This window comes from Ambystoma mexicanum, chromosome 3q, assembly GCF_040938575.1.
Source record: "Ambystoma mexicanum isolate Mex_15411 chromosome 3q, UKY_AmexF1_1, whole genome shotgun sequence".
Taxonomy (NCBI): Eukaryota; Metazoa; Chordata; class Amphibia; order Caudata; family Ambystomatidae; genus Ambystoma; species Ambystoma mexicanum.
In genome coordinates, this window is record NC_090926.1 from 992,460,676 (window position 1) to 992,482,318 (window position 21,643).

At 49.1% G+C, this 21,643-nt stretch overlaps 1 protein-coding gene across 1 annotated transcript in view; it reads left to right on the top strand.

The window, feature by feature from the left end:
- FAAP100 (FA core complex associated protein 100) overlaps positions 1-21,643 on the top strand; it is a 673,738-nt gene that overhangs the window by 646,548 nt on the left and 5,547 nt on the right. The window lies entirely within an intron of this gene.

Below are 21,643 nucleotides of genomic sequence, written 5' to 3' on the forward strand. Positions count from 1 at the left end.
AAGAGTGTATCCATCTTTTTAAGGATTCTTGCATCTTCTGAAACCCTTCCCCATTATGCTCTCTCTGTAACCCTGTGCTGAAAGTTATGAAAAAAGAAAATGTTTTAAGTGTGTTCCAACATGTGTGCCTCCTTTACGTTGTTGCACACCGAGACAAACTCTGTAGCATATTCACGAAGTTACAGCAAATTTAAGTGATTTCCCCCATTTTTAGTTTTGGCTAAAAGGTGGCGCCACCTATAATTCTGAAATATTACATTAACATGTGAAGAGGGGCACACAGATTCTAGGTGTTTGGTTATTTATCCATCCATTTACTGCCTACGGCCATGTAATCTCTGTGGACATCCCACCAATTACCTGCTCTGCCTTCTCAAAACACATGTTCCAGAAGTCTATTTGGGCTAGCCCTTTCAAGCAGCAAAATCAATCTTTGACCTACCTGTGTTATTTCTAAGCCGTCTGCTGACAGTTAATAGCATAACTGCAGCTTGAAATGCGCTACTGGTGTAATAAGAATGTATTAACTTCATTTATATATGTTCCTTGCACTGAAGGCCTGTGAACACCAATCATTGACAAAGCCAACCGTTTTGGGTTGTGCATAGAATTTCGATTAGGCATTTGCCAGATACTGCTATGTTATGCCCTGTTATTTGACATTTTATTGCCAGGTACTACCATTATGGCAAATGCCTATTCCATGCCTAAACAAAAGCCAAAACTGTTGGCGTTAGCAATGCTTGTTAATTTAGTTTACATAATTTACCCATAAACATATGTGCAATTTGCTAATTCCTGCTGATTGACATTCATTGCCTTGCAGTAGACATGTGAATTGCACATGCTATGATTTGCAGATGGAAATGTATGTGGCTCACCAAAACAAATGCCTCTTGGCCACTGGCACTACTGACTCCGTAGAAGCCAACTTTCATTTGGCAAAGTGTTAAGATAAAACATTGTCTTATTTTCACATAGTAACCCTCTCAGTCCTACACTTAGGGTTGCTGCCACTTGTTGTCTACAAGATCACTCAAGTACTAGGTAACAGCATAGAATTGTTGTCTTTTCCGTTTGACAACCCCACTCAAATTAGTCTACCTTTTTTATTCGCTGCTTGTGGCAGACATTGGTTAATTGGGGTGAACCCCTGGCTTTATTAAACATGATTGTACAGATGCATGCGGTTACAAGCGTTTCCGTTCAGTGGGGCATGCATACCTAACATTCCTACCTGCCAAGGATTAAGGCAGTGTTGTGTACTTGCCCACTGCTTTTTAATCTGTATTTGATAGATTGCCAGACAGATTGCACGCAATTTCCCTCTGTGCATCGTAAACAGTGTCTTAGGGCCCGATTCACAGAAGCATTTTCGAATGCTGAAAACGCTCTGTGGCTCAGGGTAATAGAGGGTATAATGATGTTTTCTTTCATATATACAAGGTGTTCACTGTTGCAATGTGTTGGGTCTTTGATAATCCATTTATTCTGCATACTAACATCCACTTCCTTGGTTTTCATAGTGTACTTGCACATCCCACAGTAACCACAGGGGAAATTACCCACAGCTGGGGTCATACCTCACAAAGTAGATTGTTTGAACATACCTGGAGGCGTGTCTGTTAGGTCAAGCCTTATGATCCTATTTCTTATGTTCTGGTTTCTCTTGTAGGCCATTAAAGGATAAGCTGTTTTCTTTGTGAACACCTTTTTCCAATTCGTCATGATCACAGATTTTATTTTATAAGAAAGATCGGAAAAGGTGTTGACAAAAACAGGTCCTGTTTCTTTTTTCACTACATCAGGTTCTTTTTCAAAGAGTGCCTCCCGCTTATTGTTGTATTCTCTTTTAGCAGAATCTTTGACTAATTTGCTAGGAGAACCTGTAGCAACTTGGTTTTTGTTGAGCACATTAGCACTATCCCCATAGTGTTTTTTCATACTGCTTTTACGTTTCGATCTTAAAAATTGGACAAATAGTAAGTTTATGTTTATGTGCTTAGCATTATGGCTCGAAAAATGTAAAAGCGCATTTCTGTCTGTGGCTTTACTGTACGGTTTGACAGATAGTTTCCCCTTCTCGTGAAAAATGGTGATGTCCAAAAAATTCATCTCACCACTGCTGATTTCTTTGGTGAAATGTAAGAACCAATTCTGCATATTAAGCCTGGTGACAAAATCGACAGCCTCAACATGGGAGCCCTCTCGCACAATACAGATTTCATCAATATATCAAAGCCACTGCTTAAGATGAATCTTGAAAGGATTAGTGTCTGCATATACCACCTGTTTCTCAAACGCTTCAAAATATAAATTGTCTAGGTTAGGAGACATGGCTGCCCCCATGGCAGTTCTTTCAACATGTAAGTAAAAGTGTCCCTGAAATTTAAAAAAGTTTTTGGTCAGGCCATACATACTCTGTGCACCAAAGAATAAACGCATTACTGACTGGGAGATCATCCGTTCTGCCTAACAATGTTTCCTCTATCACCTCAAAGGTGGCCCTTTGTTTTATCACTGTGTACAAAGATTGAATTTCTAGGCATATTGACAGGTGAGTATTGGACTTGAACAACATTCCCTCATTTTTATTAATCGCATCTTTGGTATCCCTCAGGTAATTCTTCATGTGCCGCACAAAAGGTCTTAAATAGTGGTCAGTTTATTTGGATAAAGGCTCCAAAATCAGACGACCCGGCGGTTTAAGGGGATTATTATATATATTAGGAAGTATATAAAATACCGGAATCCTTCCATCACCTCTCATCAAAAAATCTGCTTCTTGTTTTCCTATCCTATTCTTGGTTCCATATTATGGATAGAACTGACCAGCATGCATGAAGGCAACCCCACTCTAACCTCATATGACCCACACACCCAACACAAACATTAGCACACATCCGAGGCACTGAGTCCTACCCATATGGTAACAACAAGCAGGGCCTCTAGAACCAACTCCACATGCAAGACAAGGCACAGAGACCCCAGTTCCTCCTGGTTCTGAACCTATACTGTCATCCTAGCCTCACTAACACACTCCACCCTCTTCTCTTGCAGAGCCACGTGAGCGCATGGAGACTGCACTTAGGTGGTAGCGGTGCACGGTATAAATCAGCATAACATAACATACATATACCTTTAATCAAAGACGTAAATGCAGACAATTGACATTTTGGTTGCAGTCTGAGGAGATTAGATATTGATGGAGGTATCCTTTTGCTCTATCCTTTGAATGTGGAGAGGAATAATATGATATAAGAGATGGAGACCTGGTGGACCAGCTGTTAAAGACTCCCAGCAGGTGCCCAACGCCAAAGGACAGTTGCAGATGAGGGGAAAGTTCAAAAAGGCCTTTGCACAGCTGGTTGTATGGAAAAAAGTGACTGGAGCCAGGAAGTTCTAGACATTGAACCTCCCCTCACCAAAGTGGAGCGACTGCCAGGAAGGAGATGCAAGAGGTTCCCTCTGGACCTACTTTGACACTCTTCTGTGTGTGGTATGTTGTGTGGGGGCTTTTGGAGCATTTAGGGGGTTGTGTCAGATCTTTGGAGAGTTTTGTATAGCGAGAAGCTACATTGGGGGGTGTCTTGCAACCGTCTCATTGGTTGGTGGTTATTGTGGCAAACTGCCTTCCAGTTTTATGTTTTTGGGATATGTGAGATGGGTACCCAGATGGGGATAGGGGACTGGAGATGTTGGGTGAAAGGGCCTTTTTCCTTTTGTAAGTTTGAGAGTTCAGCTGGTTGGTGGTTTGCAAGCACAGTTACGCGCAAGGCTCATTAGATATGGTTTGATTATTATGGATTGTGGCTGAGATATGTATTGCTACTTTGAATTTAAAGAGACTGAATTTTTTTTATTTATTGGGTGTTTATAATGCGCCTATGCATAATGTTTCAAGGCCTAACAAGACAAGGGTGTGGGGGGAACAGAGATGACAAAACAAGCGGTCGCACTAGTCCTCGTGAGATTCGGATTGTGCAAGTGCAGGAATAGAACTGCAGGGAAGAGGGGAGGTGGGGGAAGTGCTGGAGGGCTTCACGAGTGCCATGGGAGGCCAGGTAGACATAGCCCAGGGAGAAGAGAGTGCAAGGGCAGAAGGTCCACATGCTAAGTGTAAGGAACAGGCTGGCAGGGCTAAAGGGGGTTCAGGCCCAGCCAGGCTAGTAAAGGGGAGGGAGCCCAGAATGGCAAGTGCAGGTTGGGTGGGGGTCAGGGGAGACCATGTGCACGGATTGACTGGTAGGGCAGCGCCAGGTACCCTGTAAAAATCAGAGGGAACCAGGCAGCCAATCAAGAGGCGGGAGGGGGGAATTAGCAGGGGAGAGGGAAGGAAGAAGAGAAAAAGAGTGTCTTGAGAAGCTTCCGGAACTTAAGGAGATCTGGCACATGTCTATGAGGGGCAGGGCGGCCACTGCAGAGGGAGGCAACTGCGGAGGAGAGATATCTACTCCCACTCTCTGCTTGGAGAAGCACCTGATCTGCAGATAGTTGGAGCTTGAAGACCGAAGAGCTCTAGCAGATAGGTATTTAGGGAGAGCGAGATGGAGGTAGCGGGGTCTCAGGTCCCAGAAAGCCCTATGGTTGATGCAGAGGGTTTTGAACTTGACCCCGCAGCAACTGGGAGCCAGTGGAGAGATTTTAGGGCTGGAGAGATGCAGTACCTGGGCTTGAGGTCAAGGATAAGTCTTGCAGTCCTTTTCTGGATTAGTTGAAGGGGGCAATGGGCGGAGTTAACGGAAGAGGCTGTTGCAGTAGTCCAGCCTGGAAAGAACCAGAGCTCTGGAGACTTTGTGTTTTGGGGGAAGGTGAGGAAAGGAAGAATGCCTCTGAGGAGGGGAATCTGAAAGTGAGCCTTCTTGGCAAGGTACGGAGAGAAGGATAGGGAGGAGTTGAAGATGACACCAAGATTTTTTTGCCTCACAGGAAGGTCCGGGATGGGGCCCATAGAGGGTGGCCAGAGTATAGGGGGAAAGGATGGAGCTGTAGTCCCAATGAAAAGGATCTCAAACTTCTGGCTTTAAGGCAGCGATTGTTAGCGGTGCATCATGCCTGAATAGCAGACAGACAGTCAGGTATGAGAGAGGAAGAGGAGGAGGCAGAGGAGGGAAGCGTGAATGAGATCTGCGTGTCATCTGCATAACACTGGAAGTTAGGAGAGAAGGCAGAGACCAAATGGGCTAAGGGGGCAGGGTAGATGTTAAATATCCAAGTTGAGAGAATAGAGCCCTGGCGGACACCACAGGTGGAGAGTGAGATGGAGCAGAGAAAAGGGCCCAGTTGAACCTGGGAAGGTCATTCAGAGAGGAAGGTCAGCCAGTCCAGAGCCAGGTCTGTCATGCCAAGGGTATCTTTTTTCACCAAATAAGTGCTCCCTTTTATATAGAGAATTTAAGAGGCAGCAGCTTTATGGGCTGTTTATACATGAGATTGGAATGGGATTGGAAGCCCGTGGCTGATATGTGTGTGGGAGAAACAACCAAACGTGTTTTTTTACGAAAATAACTTTGTCTTCTCTCCCCTGAACATTTCAGCCTTTGCCCTTGCCCCAACCTCTACTTACCTTGCAGCGGCACACTTCGCGGTGTGCCGCCCCACAACCCCCACTCACAGTATAGTGAACAAGGGTGCGGGGTTACCCCCGCAGCCCTTGGCACCGCATGGGGGATTTAGTCAAACTTTTCGGCCAAATCTCCCATTCAGGATTTTATACAGTCTTTTTGGAAGTTTCCCATGAGATGCACTTAAGATGAGGGGGGGAATCTCGATTTATTGAGAAACCTATAGGACAAGCCTTCTTGCCCGCGAGGTGGTCAGGAAGAAGGGAGGCGTAGCTAACCTCCTTGCCATATCCTTTGAGCTTCACGAGGTACAAGTCCAGAAGAAGGTAGGCTGTTGTTGGTTAAGGGTGTGATAATGAGACGTTGCATCACCATGGCCACTCTCTATGACCCAAACCAGGGTCTGCTGCCCTTTCTCAAATGGGAATGGTGATGGTAGAGCAGTGGTCGGAAAGCCTTACGATAATCGGGGGGGATTTTAAAATGATTCAAGATCCTGCCCTGGCATGGAGGACTGGGAGGATGGGGGTCCAGAAGGTCCGCACTAAGGATAGTGAGGCCCTTGCAGACCTTACTGAGGGCCACTGTTGCATGGACATGTGAAGGAGCAAGCATGTTAGTCAGGAGGATATATGTTCTATTTGCCCCCACCGATTTGTATACCAAGATTGATATGCTTCTGATCACTAGGGAACATACTGGATTGATGTCCACTCTTCAGGCCACATTTAGGGAACTAATTATTGCAGAAGGTACAAGAAAGAAGAGAGAAAGGTACGTGGTGGAAAGGAAGCTAAAGGAGGATATTATTTCCATGAGAAATAAGACGGAGGAACTACACTCTCTGGCACTGGGGGAGATGCATAGGAGGAGGAAATTCACCAAGCAGAGATACTACAAGATGGGGGATACAGTGGGTGCCATGTTGGCTAACAGAGTACGAACGGTGGGGAATGACAGGTCAGTGAAAAGGATTGTTGATGGGGAAGGTTGGGTATGTATTTCTTCTGATGGGATTTCCAATAGTTTTGCAGACTTTTATTCAACCCTAAATGATCAGGGCGACAGGGTGCCAGAGAGCGAGATTGAGGGTTATTTAGCGGGCTTGAAACTCGCTACTCTGAGCACTGTTGACCGGGAAGGCCTTGAGGTTGACATTTCGACTGTGGAGGTTAAGAAAGTTATCCTCCATATGGATCTGAGTAAAGTGCCCGATGTAGACGTCTTCACCTTTGCTTTTTATAAGTTATATGTTGATATTCTTGCCCCGCTCTTGGCCATGGTTTTTCATGATATCAGGAATGGAAGCAATGTTCCTCCCACGTTCTTGGAAGTTCTCATCGCAGTTATTCCCAAAGAAGGGAAATATTTTGCACATTGTTTGACACATAGGCTACCTTTTCTCACTTTCCCCCAGAGGCTCACTGTCTCCAGAGCCCTGGTTCTCTCCAGGCTGGACTATTGCAACATCCTCTTCCTCAACCTCCCATCTTCTGCCCTTTGGCCTCTGCAACTCACCCAGAACAGAACCCTTGAGACTTATCCTTGCCCTCAAGCCCTGGGACTGCATCTCTCCGGCGCTGAAATCCCTTCAATGGCTCCCTGTGGCTGCAATAATCAAATTCAAGACCCTTTGTATTGTTCACAAGGGTTTCTGGGGCCTGGCACCCACCTATCTGCAACGCTGCCTACCTAAATACTGTCCCTCACAAGCCCTCCGTTCATCTACCTCCAACCTTCTGCGAGTGACCCGGTTCACCAAACAGAGATTTGGAGGGAGATCCTTATCCTCAGCAGGTGCCTCCCTACCGCCGTCTGTCTTGAGCCAGATCTCCTTAAATTCTGGAAACTCCTTAAGACCTTCCTCTTCTCCTCTTCCTTCTCTCTCCCTCTACCCTGCTAACCTAGTTCTCTTTTCTTTCCCTCTCTCTCTCTCCTCTTCCTACAGCATGCTGACTGGCCGCCTAGTGTACCTCAGAGTCTCGCTGTTCCCTGGCACCCACGCCAGTCCTCTCTCGCAGTTGCCTCTGGGATCTACACCCCAACCACACTCAATGCACTGAGAAATCAAGCCAAGAGAGTAGCTCCGTCGGCATTTACCCCAGTCTTAATCGACCGGGTGCACTTGATCCATTTTTTTATTTATTTTAATTCTTATAACGCGCCGCATGCCCGTAGGGCTCAGGGCGCACAAAAAAGAGAGACATAGGGCCTCATTCCGAGATTGGAGGCCGCCATGGTGCTATTTGTGCCATGGTCACCTCCTATACCGGGTCCGGCACCGGTCTGGTTCGATGGGGACCCACCGGTGCACTCCGACTCTGGAGGGACCGGTAAGTCCCCATTGGACTAACCATTCCCCATTCCCATTTGAGCCCCCATAGGCCTCAATGGGAATGGGGAGGGCGCTAATAACGGGCTCACGAATAGCAGGCCCGTCATTAGCGCCCTGGTCCCTTAGCGGGACCCGCAAAGGACGCTTGGCCATCTGCGCCCTGTGACCCTCTGTGCACTTGCGTGCCTGAAGATTGTCTGTTTTTCCTTGTCTTCACCACCTAATTGAATCTTAAAACTGCAGAATCGCCATGGCTATTTGCTGTATCCCATACTGTTAAATGTATTTTTTACGCACTTGCTCTGCCTGTGTAGACTATTATCGTCTCAGAATTTCAAGGGCTCTGAGCGACTGTTGTTTTTTTCCCCATGTTCCCACCCTCCTCGAGTGCTTTGAAACACTTGCCTATGTATAGGCGCTATATAAATAAACAATACCATGCCATATAGACCCATTTCAAAGCAAAAATCTTCACACTGGTCTTTGCATCCAAATTGGAGGTTGTGCTCCTGCAGTTTGTCCTCCCAGAACAAGCTGATTTTGTCAGAAATACGCAGGGATCTGATCATCTCTGGAAGACTTTGGATCGAGTGGCTTCTTGGGAGGTCGGCAAAGTACTGGTCTGCATGCGTTAATTAGCTTTCAGGTATAGGCGGTGGATGAGGCTGTTGCGTTGATTTGTCTGTATATGGTAAGTGCTGAGTCTAGATAAATCTCTAGCATTTTGACATGCTTGGATACTATTATATTACCGTTAGGAGTAGCTCTGTCTTGTCATCGTTGAGGCGCAGTCCATTTTTAGCCATCCAGCCTTGACTTATGAGGTATGTCATTTAGGGATTTAGTGTCTTTGATGTAGTCCCCAGTGACAGGGATGAGTATTTGGGTGTCATCTGCATAGTTAGTGTAGATGACACCCAAATGGTCGAGTTAGTCAAACAGAGGTTTGGTAAACACGTTGTAAAGTGTTGGTGAGACACAGGAAGCCTGAGGGACTCCGCATGTCATTGGGGCTGGATCGGCAGAGGCTGATGGTGAAAAGACCCTCGTGGATCTATTGTTTAAAAAGGATTGAATCCACATGTTTGTTTTTTCAGAGAAGTGGGCTGCTGATGCGAGATGGTTAAATAGCACTTCGTGGTTAATCAAGTCAAATGCAGCCGAGAGGTCAAGTAGTAATAGGAGGGCCAGTTTACCATTGTTTTTTGAGTTGTCAGTTTGAGTCTTCAGGTCAGTCAGGGCTGTTTCTGTACCATGTTTTGGTCAGAAGCCTGATTGCCCGAGTCCAGTAGTTTGTGATTTTCTAAATGGTTCTGAATCTGCAGGTAGGCTGCTCGGTCCAGGATTTTTAACAGAAATTGCACTGTTGTGATCAGTCTAAAGCTAGTGGGAATGTTATGGTCTAATGTAGGTTTTCTTAGGAGGGGCAAAACCCAATCGTCTTTCAGATTGGTTGGAACTATACTTGATTCAAAAGAAGCGTTAATAAACGTTGTGATAAAGGGTGCCAGGTGTTTTACAGCGTCCTTGATGGTAGGTGCTGGACAAATATCTCCCTGGCATTTTGACGGTTTCAACTTAGATGTTTTGTCCTCAACCTCTTTAACGGATAGAGGTGTGAAGTTGAATAGTTCATGGGTGTTGGGAGGCTTACTAGGTGGCAGTGTCTGATCTGAGTCCGGGGGGAGGCTGAGTTTTTTTATTGTTTATTTTTGTTTGAAGCCTCTCTATTTTGCCGAGTAGGTCCTTCTGTACGCTAGTACACCATACAGTGTCTTTGGTACAGGTGTATGGTACAGGGGAGGGCGATTCTAACTCTCTTAAGATGTTGAAGAACTCTTTAGTATTGGATTTAGCTATGCTAATTCGTTCATTATAGGATTTTTTTTGTTTCTAGTATGGCTTCTTTATAGTTATTAGAAGCTAATGTAAATGTGTTTTTGTTAGTGTCTGAGGGGAAGTTTTTCCAGGAAGATTCTGCATTTGCTTTAATTTTGTGTAGGGTTTTTAGTTCAGGGGTAAACCATGAATTTAGATGTGCACAGGGTTTGGCCTTACACATTTTAAGTGGTGCTGTGGTATCGATAGCATTGAGCAGAGTATGGTCATAAAGGTCTACAGGGTCAGGGTTGGAAAGCGTGAAGTAAATGATTGGTTGTAATAGTGGGAGTCATTTCTCCACTGTTATGTTTCGCTTATTTCTTGTGCGAGTTTGTGGGGAAATGGGCATTGACAGGTCACAGGTTGTCTTTTTTTTTAATCGTAAATGTGATCAAGTGGTGGTCTGTCCATGCTCAGGGTGTGTTGGAGAGGATATTGATGCCGCAGTTTAGGTCTGTTAGCTAATCTAAGGTTCTACCTTTATTGTGTGTGGGAAGGTTGATTCGATGTGTGAAGGCTAATTCAGAGATATGATATGGCATTTGTAACGCGACTATACACAAGTGTTTCAAGGCGTGACGAGGCAGGAAGGGGGGACAAAGGGAAGACAGACAACGATCCAACAGGTGTCATTCAGATTGCGCAAGTGCATGGGTAGAGGGGAAGGGAAAAGTGCAAGGGGAAAGGGAGAGGGGAAAGTGCAGTACAGGGATAGTAGAATAACAAGATAAATAATAAGAGCCAGCTGGTGGCAAGTGCAAGGTAAGTGCAGTCAATTGCTGGGAAGGGGGGGCTGTAGGGATACAGAGACAGTCCCGCAGTGCAGGGGTTGCCAGGGAGGCAGTGCAAGGGGAGAGTGGCAGGGCCAAGGACCGAGATTGGTGAGAGTGGCCCAGTTGCAGAATCAGTGCAATTTCAGTCAGGAATTTAGCATGGGAGAGGGGGAGAGAAAGAAGAAGCAAAGAGGAAGGTTTTGAGGTGCTTCCGGAACCAGAGATGGTCCTCCTCAAGTTTCAGGAAGGCAAGAAGGCTGTTCCAGAGGGAGGCCCCTGCCGCGGAGAGAGATCTACCCCCAACTTGTTGCTTGGAGAAGCGGCTGACCCTGAGGGAGATGGAAGCGGATGAGCGAAGAGCTCGAGAGGGAAGATATTTAGGAAGAGAGAGTTGAAGGTAGTTTGGCCCCAGAAGGCCTTGTGGACAATGCAGAGGGTTTTGAACTTAATCCTCACAGCCACTGGGAGCCAGTGTAGAGATTTCAGTCCTGGAGAGAAACGGTCCCTGGGCTTGAGGCCAAGGACAAGTCTCGCAGTCCTGTTCTGGTTGAGTTGCAGAGGGTGGAGAGTAGAGGCAGGCAGATTTAGATAGAGGCTGTTACAGTAGTCCAGTTTAGAGAGAGCCAGGGCCTGGAGACAGTGAGCTTCTGGGCGAAGGAGAGGAAAGGAAGAATACCTCTGAGGAGGTACAACTGGTAATGTGACTTCTTAGAGATGTAAGATATGTGCGGAGAGAAGGAGAGTGTGGAGTCGAAGATGACCCCAAGGTTTTTTGCCTTGCAGGTAGGAGCAGGAAGAGGGCCAAGAGAGGCCGGCCAGAGAGCTGCAGGGAAGGTGGGAGTGGGTGTACCAATGAGTAGAATCTCAGTCTTACTGGCATTAAGGCCTGAAAATGAGCTGGGTATCTTCCGCATAGCACTGAAAGTTGGGGCAGAGAGCGGCGATGCGTTGGGCAAGGAGTGCCAGATACTGGTTGAACAGCCAGCGAGAGAGGTTAGATCCCTAGGGGACACCACAGGTAGAGAAAAAGATGTCAGAGATGGCATTGGCATGGGCGAGTGCTTTGTCATCTTTGGGGTCCTTAAAGCCTAGGTTAAAGTCACCTAATAGTAAGATCTGAGAGCTTGGTGTGGTGTTACTAGAGAGAAGAAGCGTGATGTCTTCTTCAAAGGTGGAGGTCGGCCCAGGTGGTCTGTATATGAGGTGAATGTTGAGCGTACGGGAGGCTGAGATAGGCAGTTTGATAGGTTTCAGACAGGTTTCAGCAATGACTGCTACACCACTACCTTGCGCTCCATCTCTGTCAAATCGATTTATGGAGTATCCGTCGGGGATGGCCAGGGCAAGGTTGGCCCTGAGGCAGTGTGGAGCCAGGTTTCCGTTATGGCCAGGAAGTCCAGGTCATTGGAAGTTATGATATCCGCTATATCTAGGGCATGGGCTGGGATAGATTTGGCGTTTGAGTGCACCCTTAATCATGGAGATGGGGTTTTGTGACTTGGTTTCAATGTGTGTTGTGAGGTCGTTGGGAGTAAGTACGTTTTGTTCAAGCTGGTACAGGCATTTAGTGTTTTAGTTCTGGTGGGAGAATGTTTAGCACTGTTACTGGGGTTGTGTTTATGGTGGGATGCTATATGTTTTGGCTGTAGCCTGATCCTAGTCTTAGATTCCTGGTCTCAGTTGGGCAAGGTTGATTGGGTCTATGTTTAGTGGCAAAATGCTTGATCCATTGTACAGGTGAAAGGGGATGAGGGTTACGTATAGCTGGGAGTGGATTGCTGGGTGTATCTTGGGCACAGGCAGGATGCCGTTATTGGAATTAGTGCTTTGGTAAGAGCGAGGCCAAATACGTGATTGTAGGAACCCTATCGATGTGAATCATTATTGAGGTATGCTTAACAGGTGGGCCTGGTGAGGTTAGGCTAGTCGCTAAATGTACAGCAGATAACATACTTTGATGCATAGCTGAGAAGGCGTGACATTATGGCAATGATCAGGGAGAAGCACAAGCAGTCGAACTTTGTGGTCAGAGTATAGGACAGGACAGCAATGGCAGGCATTGGTTTAGAGTAGGCCATGAACTGGAGCGCCCGAAGTAAGGTACCAATGCAGCTGGGCATGTGGGCACGCGCTTGAGTAATGGGGTGGGTTAAGGTTCTGCAGTAACGGCGATTGCTAAGGGCTACTCATGAATACAATCTTGAGGTCGGTGGCAGTGTTTGTACGTTCTGAGGAGAGTTCAATGTAGGGATTAGCTTCTGGCTTGGGGGCGGCAGGGTTCTTTTTTAATTATTTGGATGTTCACCAAGTGTATGGGGCGCTTCTCCGGTCCTCCCGGCTCTGACAGGCTCGGGACAGGGCCTTTAACCTGTCCTTCGACGCTGGTCGGCTTCCGCCTGCCGGCGGATGTTGTTAATTTAAATCTGCATTGTGAGTGTCGTTTGCCTGGAAACCAGGTCAACAGCTGATTCGGAAGGGATTTGGGCACATATTCAGTGAGGTGCCGTTTTTCACAGCCGGTGGATATGTGAAAGAGAATTTAGTGTGCACTGGAGCCGCGGAGTAAGTGCTCCACACGGCTCTGTGCACAAAGGGGGAACAGGTGGCAACGAAGGTTTGCCTGCGGGTATAATCTGGGAATTCTACTGCAAATATGATCCTGATGCGGGTTGAGTCAGGTATCAGACTTCACACTGGCATTGATGGGAATGTTGCTTCTTTATGGTCGCGTACCTCTGCAGGAGACGTTCCGGCGGCTGCAACGATTTTGGGGCTACGGCCCTTGCTTGACGAATTTAAACACCTTATATTAAGCCCACTATAAAAACGTGATTTACTTTCTCTAAACAGATTGAGAACTCTCGTGAAGTGAAGTCCAGCCCCCCTGGCAACAGGCACAGTATTTAAATCCCGGCCCACGTGCACACTGGAGTGCTGTTGGCTGTTTGTTGGAGGGTGGCGGGTGGAGGTAAGCATCTGATAAGCATTCAGGAGCAGTAGATTGTGAACCATTTGTATAACCTTGGGCATAGAATGGTGAATGCACGTGAAGTAAAGGACGGTATAATGAAAAAAAAGAAAAGGTCAATGTCATTAAGGAATTACTTTATTCCATAACGTATTGGTCCGTTGGTCTTTACAAAAAGACGGGATAGTCTTTCTCGAGCATTACTTCTCCCATCATGTTAAATTTTGAATGAACTGAGACCATCAATGACAGATGTCTAAGGAGGGTAAGCCTGACTTGGAGGACTCCTCTTAGTCACTCTTTGAGGAGGATGGGGAGATTATAGTATACAAGGTCCGTCTAGGATCTTGGCGGTGGAACTCATTCAGCCGACTGAGGAAACAAGTCAATCTTGGCTAGACACGCCCCCAATTTTTGTAGATGGTGAGATTACCCTTTTGGTGCTATCTCAGTATCCAGTCGAAAGGGATGATCCTTATAAGACACCCCCTCTATACAAAATCCTGTTGCACTACCGGGAATGAGTGAGGACAAAATGCAATATTTGACTGATGCAATCACTATACTGCGGGAACAACTATGTAGTGAATTAAAAATACATACGGCCCAACTCACGGGCATCTCAGCTTCACTAAATGTTCTACACAAAACATTGGGACTTGGGAAATCTAATAGTTATGTTAATGCTATAGATGGAATTATTAATGTGCAAGAGAACTCAGAACCCACAGAGGGTACAGTCATTTTCTTCCTCAAATTTCTAGAAGTATTTTTAGAAATGTTCAGTTCTTTGAGATATTTTTGTTGCTTGTTTATTTTTTTATTTTTGTTTTTTATTAGCATTAATATTGATGTTGTTATGGTCCAACTCAGCAATCTCTGCCTCAACATCATTTAGAGACTTCAAGTTCCCACCCTGCTGTTATTTTTGCGGGGGTTCTGAGTTTTCTTCCTGAGACTATTAACATCAAGAGATATTAAGTTAGGTAACTTTTTTCACTCTCTGCGCTATGACTTTGCATGATGGGTCATCCCTTCCAGACTTGTATTTGATTTATTGATCAATGAAAGGGAGAAATTGTACACATATGGGTACGACCTCTTCCCTTTCTGCGACTTGAAACAAAAGGAGTTATGCAAATTTAATCAAGAAAAGTCCACATTGAATGTCCATGATTTAAACAATGGCGTGGATAAAATCTCTACTCAAGATACTAATTGCGTTGGTTAGCGATATCATTGACGGACTCCATACTCCAATAGAAAGAATTAAAACATCTTTAGTCAGGAAAACAGCCTCGCTTTTATGTCTTGGAATATTCAGGGTTGTGTCTGTCTCTGTACCGACAAAAAACCGATGCAATTATGCATGTCCTTTTCATATAATATTCTTGCAGGAAACTTAGTTTACTTGTCACCTAGCTTGTGACGGTTATGATACTACCAATCTGGCTGTGATACAAGTTTCCAGGGGGAGACTTACCATTGCCACCAAAATCGGTCAGGGTATGAGGAATTGGATGAATGGAAGATGTCTACATGTATTCTAGCAATCTCTCTGGATGTTGAGTGCTTTATACATAATGTACCATTATTATTAATTAATATTTACTGGAATCCAGCTAATAATATAGATCTTATCCTGAGAAGGTGGAAGAATGGTTGGTAACATACCCAGGTGGTAAAATTATTTGTGCAGGAGACTTTAATGCAGATTGTAATACAGGGTTGGTTTCAGACATTGCGCCTAATTATGAGAGCGGCGGTAGCCGTTGCTGCTGTCCGTATCATTTTTTTTCCGGCGCCATGAATGGGCAATTACCGGGTCATTACGGCTCCGCCGGACCATGTAATTGCCCATTCGCGGGTGCCGGAATAAAATGCTTCCCTTTTGATCCCCACAGTGCTCAATGGGAATGGGGAGGTCGGATTCACCAGCACCATTCGTGAAAGGTGCCGGTGCATCCAACATGCTCGGCTCGCGGGTGCCAGTACGCCTGCCAGGTCAGACCTGGCGGGCGGGAAGGCACCCTCAATTAGAACTCGTTGTTTGCCAGTCCAGTAACAACGGTACATGCAAGCTTACCGGTACCGTTGTTACCAGACCGGCAAACTTATGAGGTCCCATTGTGGGGGGGGGGGGAGGGTGGTGTGTGTGTGTGTGTGTGTCTGTGTCTGTGTCTGTGTCTGTCTGTGTGTCTCCCCTTCGGTAACTAGAGGCCCCTCTTCTGCAACACTGTTATCAGTTAAACAAGATGCTTGGGGATGTTAGAGGCGCTAAACACAGGCCACACTATTCTACTGACAGCTCACAAAGACACAGAAGGTGCAGTTTCCTATGCTCTACCAGAGTTTTCTATACTTTGATAGAAGCGAACAGCACTTTTCCTTCATTGTACTGAACGGCCGAAACGTCTGACTTGGATTTTGAAAGCTGCTGATTTGCTCTTCATTCCAAGGAGTCTTCTCTTGTGTCCTTCCCCTTAACTCCCTCCCTTGGTTTCTGTGCAAACTTCCAATACTAGTTGACAGGGTTCTGTAAAAAGTGAGGTATTGTATCAGTACAATTCCCACTGGACTAGGTGCACGCACACAATACTTTGCAGCAAATAATATGTAAAGCCTCATCGTGATTTTATTGGCAATTTCAGGAAATGTCATTAATCTGCATATGCACCAGGGTTCTTAATTGAGGTGAGCTGGGGGCTCTTTAGCCCCTGCTTATAGCCTAGAAGAGCCTGGTTAGCTTAAACCAACAGATCCCAAGTGCTACTTTTGGCTCCCCAGTCCAACTGATGCCAAAAAAACACAACTATGTAAAGTTAACTCTATGCATGTGAGACAATCTATAAATAAACATTAGGACACATTATGACATTTAAAGCATAAGGAGCCATACATAATGGATACAATATGTTTGAATTTTATGTGGAAGTTAGATTTGATTTACACCATGTACTAGCTCTTCCTTTCCCAGTTAGCTCCTGGTGACTGATGGATACCCAGGAGCAGCTTGAAGCTCCTGCTTATCGCATCTTATTGTTGGCCCTGCACACAATGATTAAGTAGTAAAACCAAGAGTGTTTGGAACACCCCGTGCCCTAATATTGTTTGGTAGGGCTATAGATGTCTTAAGTGAAATCAATTTTGTATAGCAAAGAGTTGCCATAGCATTTCTTAACTATACGCGCAATGGAAAGGATGCAGATTGAGTAAAACGCATGGTAGCATTGTAGCTGTCTAAATATGTGTTTCCCATATACTATATACGAGTAGTGCCAGGCATATACCATACCCATTATCCCTTTGAAGGCCAAGTAAATGTTCTCCAGCATGGGGTCTGGCATGGATTCACATGCTCATGAATATTCCCCGTCGTCAGGCTGGGAATCCTCGGTAAAGAAAAAACCAGTATCAGTTTCGTTTCTGATCTGTCTTTCGTAGTAATAACCAATCACTGGTCTCTGCGTCATACTGACCACAGCCAATGACTGCCCTCTACCTAAGTACCGCCTCTGGCAGCCATCTTCAGATTTTTACCGCACGTTCATGTGTTGGGATCCTCGTGCTATTGCTCTCGAGCGTTAGTGCTATTTTTTCGCGCTTTTTCACAAAAAACTTCGATTCTTTCGGTCAAAAGAGCCTCAAGCTCCACCGATCCTACATCCGATCAACGGGGACCCGTGTCGGATTCGTCTGTGCCCCTCAAGGGTGAAGATTTCGTCGAGCTACACTTCGGAGGACTCCAGAAGCTTCTCAGGCCCGGTCTCGGAGATGGCCCAGGAGAAGGGAAGCTCGACGCCCGGAAAGCTGTTCAGGGTCTGCCCTGGATGCCAGCTGCAGAACGTCTTTAAGGAGGACGAACACTCTTTCTGCCTTTACTGCCTTCATGAGGACAAGACGCACGTGGAGAAGGACTGTGCGTTTTGCGGCAACATGTCGGAACGGACCATGAAGGACCGCCATCAACGTCTCGCCAACTGGCTGGAGGGTAAGAGCCCGTCTGGCGAGAAGAAGAAGAAATCCGAGCGGTCTTCTAAGACCTTTGAGGGCGCCCCGGCGACGGGGGCCCAACATAAGGCTAAGTACCGCGAGTCCGCTGGCACCGGGAGCGCCGAACGGTCGGGCTCTACGGGCGCCAGGCAGGGCGCACCCTCCCCTGCACCATCAACCACGAGCCAACGCTCTGGGTCGGGTAAGAGGAAGGCCGAGCACCCGGCGAAGCTCCTGGAGAGGCCCCGGTCGAGCTCTAAGGCAGAGGAGGAGCGTGGCAGTGCCCCCTCCCTCAAGGATAAGGCGGTGAGCGCACCTAAGGTGGTGAAGGCCTTGATCCATCCGACCAAGCCCTCTATCGAAACGGTCGCGGCGGCCCTGGCTCAGCCTGTGGAGGCTGCACCAGTGGTGGCGACCTCGGGGCCCAGAATCTCCCTGCCTCCTCGGAGGGAGTCTTCTTTTGTGTCCATCGATAGGACCCCCGTGAAACCCTCCGTGGGGAAGAAGAAGGGGGGGCAGGGCGTCGTCGTAGATTCGGCCTCAACCTCAGAAGAGGAGCTGATCGAGGTCTTAAGCCACGGCCTAGGCGTGGAAGAAGGCCAGCCCGTCGGAATGGACCCCGACGCAGGTGACGACGACGACATCGTCGAGGATACCGACGGGGCCCCTGCTCGCCCGTCGGATTCCCCTCTGCCAGCGCCGCAAGACAACTCGGCGGCCATTTTGTTGGCCATACAGTCCTTATGCTCCGAGATAAGGACGAGGCTACCGTTACCGACGGAGGAACCTCTCCCGTCGGGGGATCCAGAACCGGGACCTTCTGGTGTTCCCCCTACCAAGAAAAGAAGGATCCATCCACCACCTCCTTTTCAACCGTCGCGCCCCGTCCAGCCCTCCTCCCCGTCCACCCGAGGGGAGGATACGGGGACTGACACGGCAGCGACGGGTACGGACGACGAGGCATACGACGAGGATTTTCCGTCGTCACCTCCCGCCAGGGCTTCTCCGCCCGACGAGATCGGATCTTTCCACTCCATGATCTCCAGGGCTTCCGAGCTTTTCCAACTCTGCCCTGAGGAGAAGAAAAAGGAAGGCTTCCTTTATCAGCGGCGCGAGGCCAAGAGGAAGACGGTCCTCGCAGTGCCTCTGTTGGACGACATTTGGGATGAGGGCCTTTCCCTCCTCAAGAACCCTTCCACGACGCCAGCTAGAAGAGACCGGTACGAGAAAAAGTACCGGGTCCCGGACACGGCCCCCCTGTGCCTCCGGGCGCAGCCTACCCCGGATTCCGTCGTCTCCGCGGCAGCCAGGAAGAAAGCGGGGGGGGGGGTGCGGCCTCCACATCGACTTCCCCGCCGGACGGCGAGGGAAGGAAATTGGATGCTATGGGACGTAAAGCGGCCAACGCCTTGGCTATCGTGGCTCGCTACGACAGGGAGCTCTGGTACAAGATAGCTCCCCTGCTGGATTTTCTGCCGGACGACAAGAGGGCGGAGGCCCTGGAGATCCTGCAGGAAGGTGAGGTGGCCTCGGACCACGCCATCACCGTGGCGACGGACATCGCCGACACTGGGTTCCGCCAGCTGGGCAACGGCGTTTGCCTTCGACGTCGTGGATGGCTCAAAGCTACGGACTTCCGGCAGGACGTCCAGACCAGAGTCCTGGACATGCCCTTCGACGGGAACAATCTGTTTGGGAAGACAGTGGACGATTCCCTTCAGGCCATCAAGGCGGATACTGAGACGGCCCGGGCCCTTGGAGTTCTGCAGCAACGACGGACGCCCTTTCGGAGCAGCGGAGGCAAGGGCGCCTCCAAAGGTTCCGGCGGCGGTTTCGCTTCCTACCGTCAGGCGGCCCGCTCGTCGTCGCAAGAGGCCTACAGAGGACGAGGCAAGTCTAGCGGACCCCGCCGTCGTCGCCAAGGAGGTCAAGGCGGCAAGGCCGCGTCCAAGCAGGATTGAACCGGCCGTGGGGTCGGGCCCCCACCGAAGCACCCCGGTGGGAGGCCGGCTGGCGGGCTTCGTCAGCGTGTGGGAGTCCATCTCCACCGACCGTTGGGTGCTGGACGCCCTGGCCCGGGGCCACGCGCTCGAGTTTCAAAGAAGGTGCCCGCGCGTCCCCCCCGTGGCCAGGAAAGAACTTCACGCCCCTCAACTTCTCCTGGAGGTAAAGGCGATGCTCAGGAAGGGCGCCATCGAACTCGTCCCAAAGAGGCTTCGGGGCTCCGGAGTCTACTCGAGATACTTCCTCGTGAAGAAGAAGACGGGAGGATGGCGCCCCATCCTAGACCTGCGACGTCTGAACAAGTTCATCAAGGCGCAGAAGTTCCGGATGGTCACCCTCCAGCACGTCCTGGGTCAGCTGGAGGAAGGAGACTTCCTATCGTCGTTGGATTTGGAGGATGCCTACTTCCACATTCCCATCCTAAAGGGGCACCGGAAATTCCTCAGGTTCGTGGTCCAAGGGCGTCATTACCAGTTCAAAGCCCTTCCCTTCGGACTACGGTCGGCACCCAGGGTATTCACCAAGTGCCTCGCACCGGTGGCGGCGCAGCTGCGCCGCGAGGGGATTCACGTCTACCCCTACCTGGACGACTGGCTCATCCGCGCCAAGACGAGGGAGCTCGCCGCGGTCCACACGGCAAGGACCGTCCAACTCCTCACGGACCTGGGATTCTCCGTGAACTACGCTAAATCCCACCTGGTGCCCGCGCAAGTCGCACTGTTTCTGGGAGCGAGGCTCGACACAGTGTCCCTTCTGGCCTCCCCGTCGGAGGAGAGGACCAGGACCATCTTGGGCAAGGTGCAACGGATGTTGGTGGCCGACGCGGCCAAAGTGAGGTCCATCAAGTCCCTCCTCGGGATGATGTCTTCCTGCATCTACCTCATTCCCATGTGCAGGCTCCGGATGCGCCCGTTGCAAGAATTCCTGGATGCGCGCTGGATCCAGACGACGGGCAGCTTCGAGGAAAGGATCAAGCTCGACGAGAGCTTCCGACGAGCGATACGGTGGTGGGGCACCCGCGCGCATCTGACGGCGGGCATGGACTTCCAGGCCCCAGCCCACCAGGAGACTGTGACCACGGATGCCTCCCTGGAAGGGTGGGGAGCGCACACCGAAAATCTGCACGCAAGGGGACTCTGGCTCCCGACGGAGAAGTCCCTGCATATCAACGTCCTGGAGCTCCGTGCAGTGTTTTGGGCCCTCAGGTCCTTCCTTCCGTCCCTCAAGGGCAAGGTGGTGAGGATCTTCACCGACAACACCACCACCATGTTTTACATCAGGAAACAGGGCGGAACCAGGTCCCCAGCGCTGTCCAAGGAGGCGCAGGACCTGTGGCATTGGGCCGTCGCCCAAGGGATTTTTCTGGTGCCGTTTCATCTGGCAGGGATAAAAAACACCATCGCCGACTCACTCAGCAGGGAGCTGCGCTCGTGCCACGAGTGGGAACTACGGCAGGATCTGGTGGATCGCCTCTTCCGACGGTGGGGCACACCCCAGATCGACCTGTTCGCGACGGCGACGAACACCAAGTGCCGGAGGTTCGCCAGCAGGTTTCCCCAGACGAGGAGCATGGGCGATGCTTTCTCGTTCCCCTGGGAGGGCCTGTTCCTCTACGCGTTCCCGCCTTTGCCTCTGCTAATCCGGCTCATCAACCAGCTCAAGAGGTCACGGTGCAGGATGATCCTCGTCGCACCTGCGTGGCCGAGGCAGATATGGTTCCCGGACTTGCTGGACTTGTCAGCGTCCCCGCCGATCAAGCTGCCGGCGGACGCGGATCTACTCTCCAGGGAAGGAGGCGCCATCCTCCACCACGACCCGAAGTCGCTGAACTTGCAGGCCTGGCTCCTGCAGCGCTAGAGTTTGGAGGATACGACATACCGGCCGATTGCAGAGAGGTTCTTGCAAAGGCCAGGGCGTCCTCGACTCTTAAATGCTACGGACACAAATGGAAGAGGTTCTCTGTCTGGTGCCGCGCACAGAAGATTAACCCTCTACGGATTACGGCTCCCCAAGTACTGCCGTACCTGCTGACGCTGGCCAAAGCTGGTCTGGCACACGCGTCCATCAAGATTCATCTTGCTGCGATCTCCCGATACACCAGAACCACGGGGCGGACGTCCTTGTG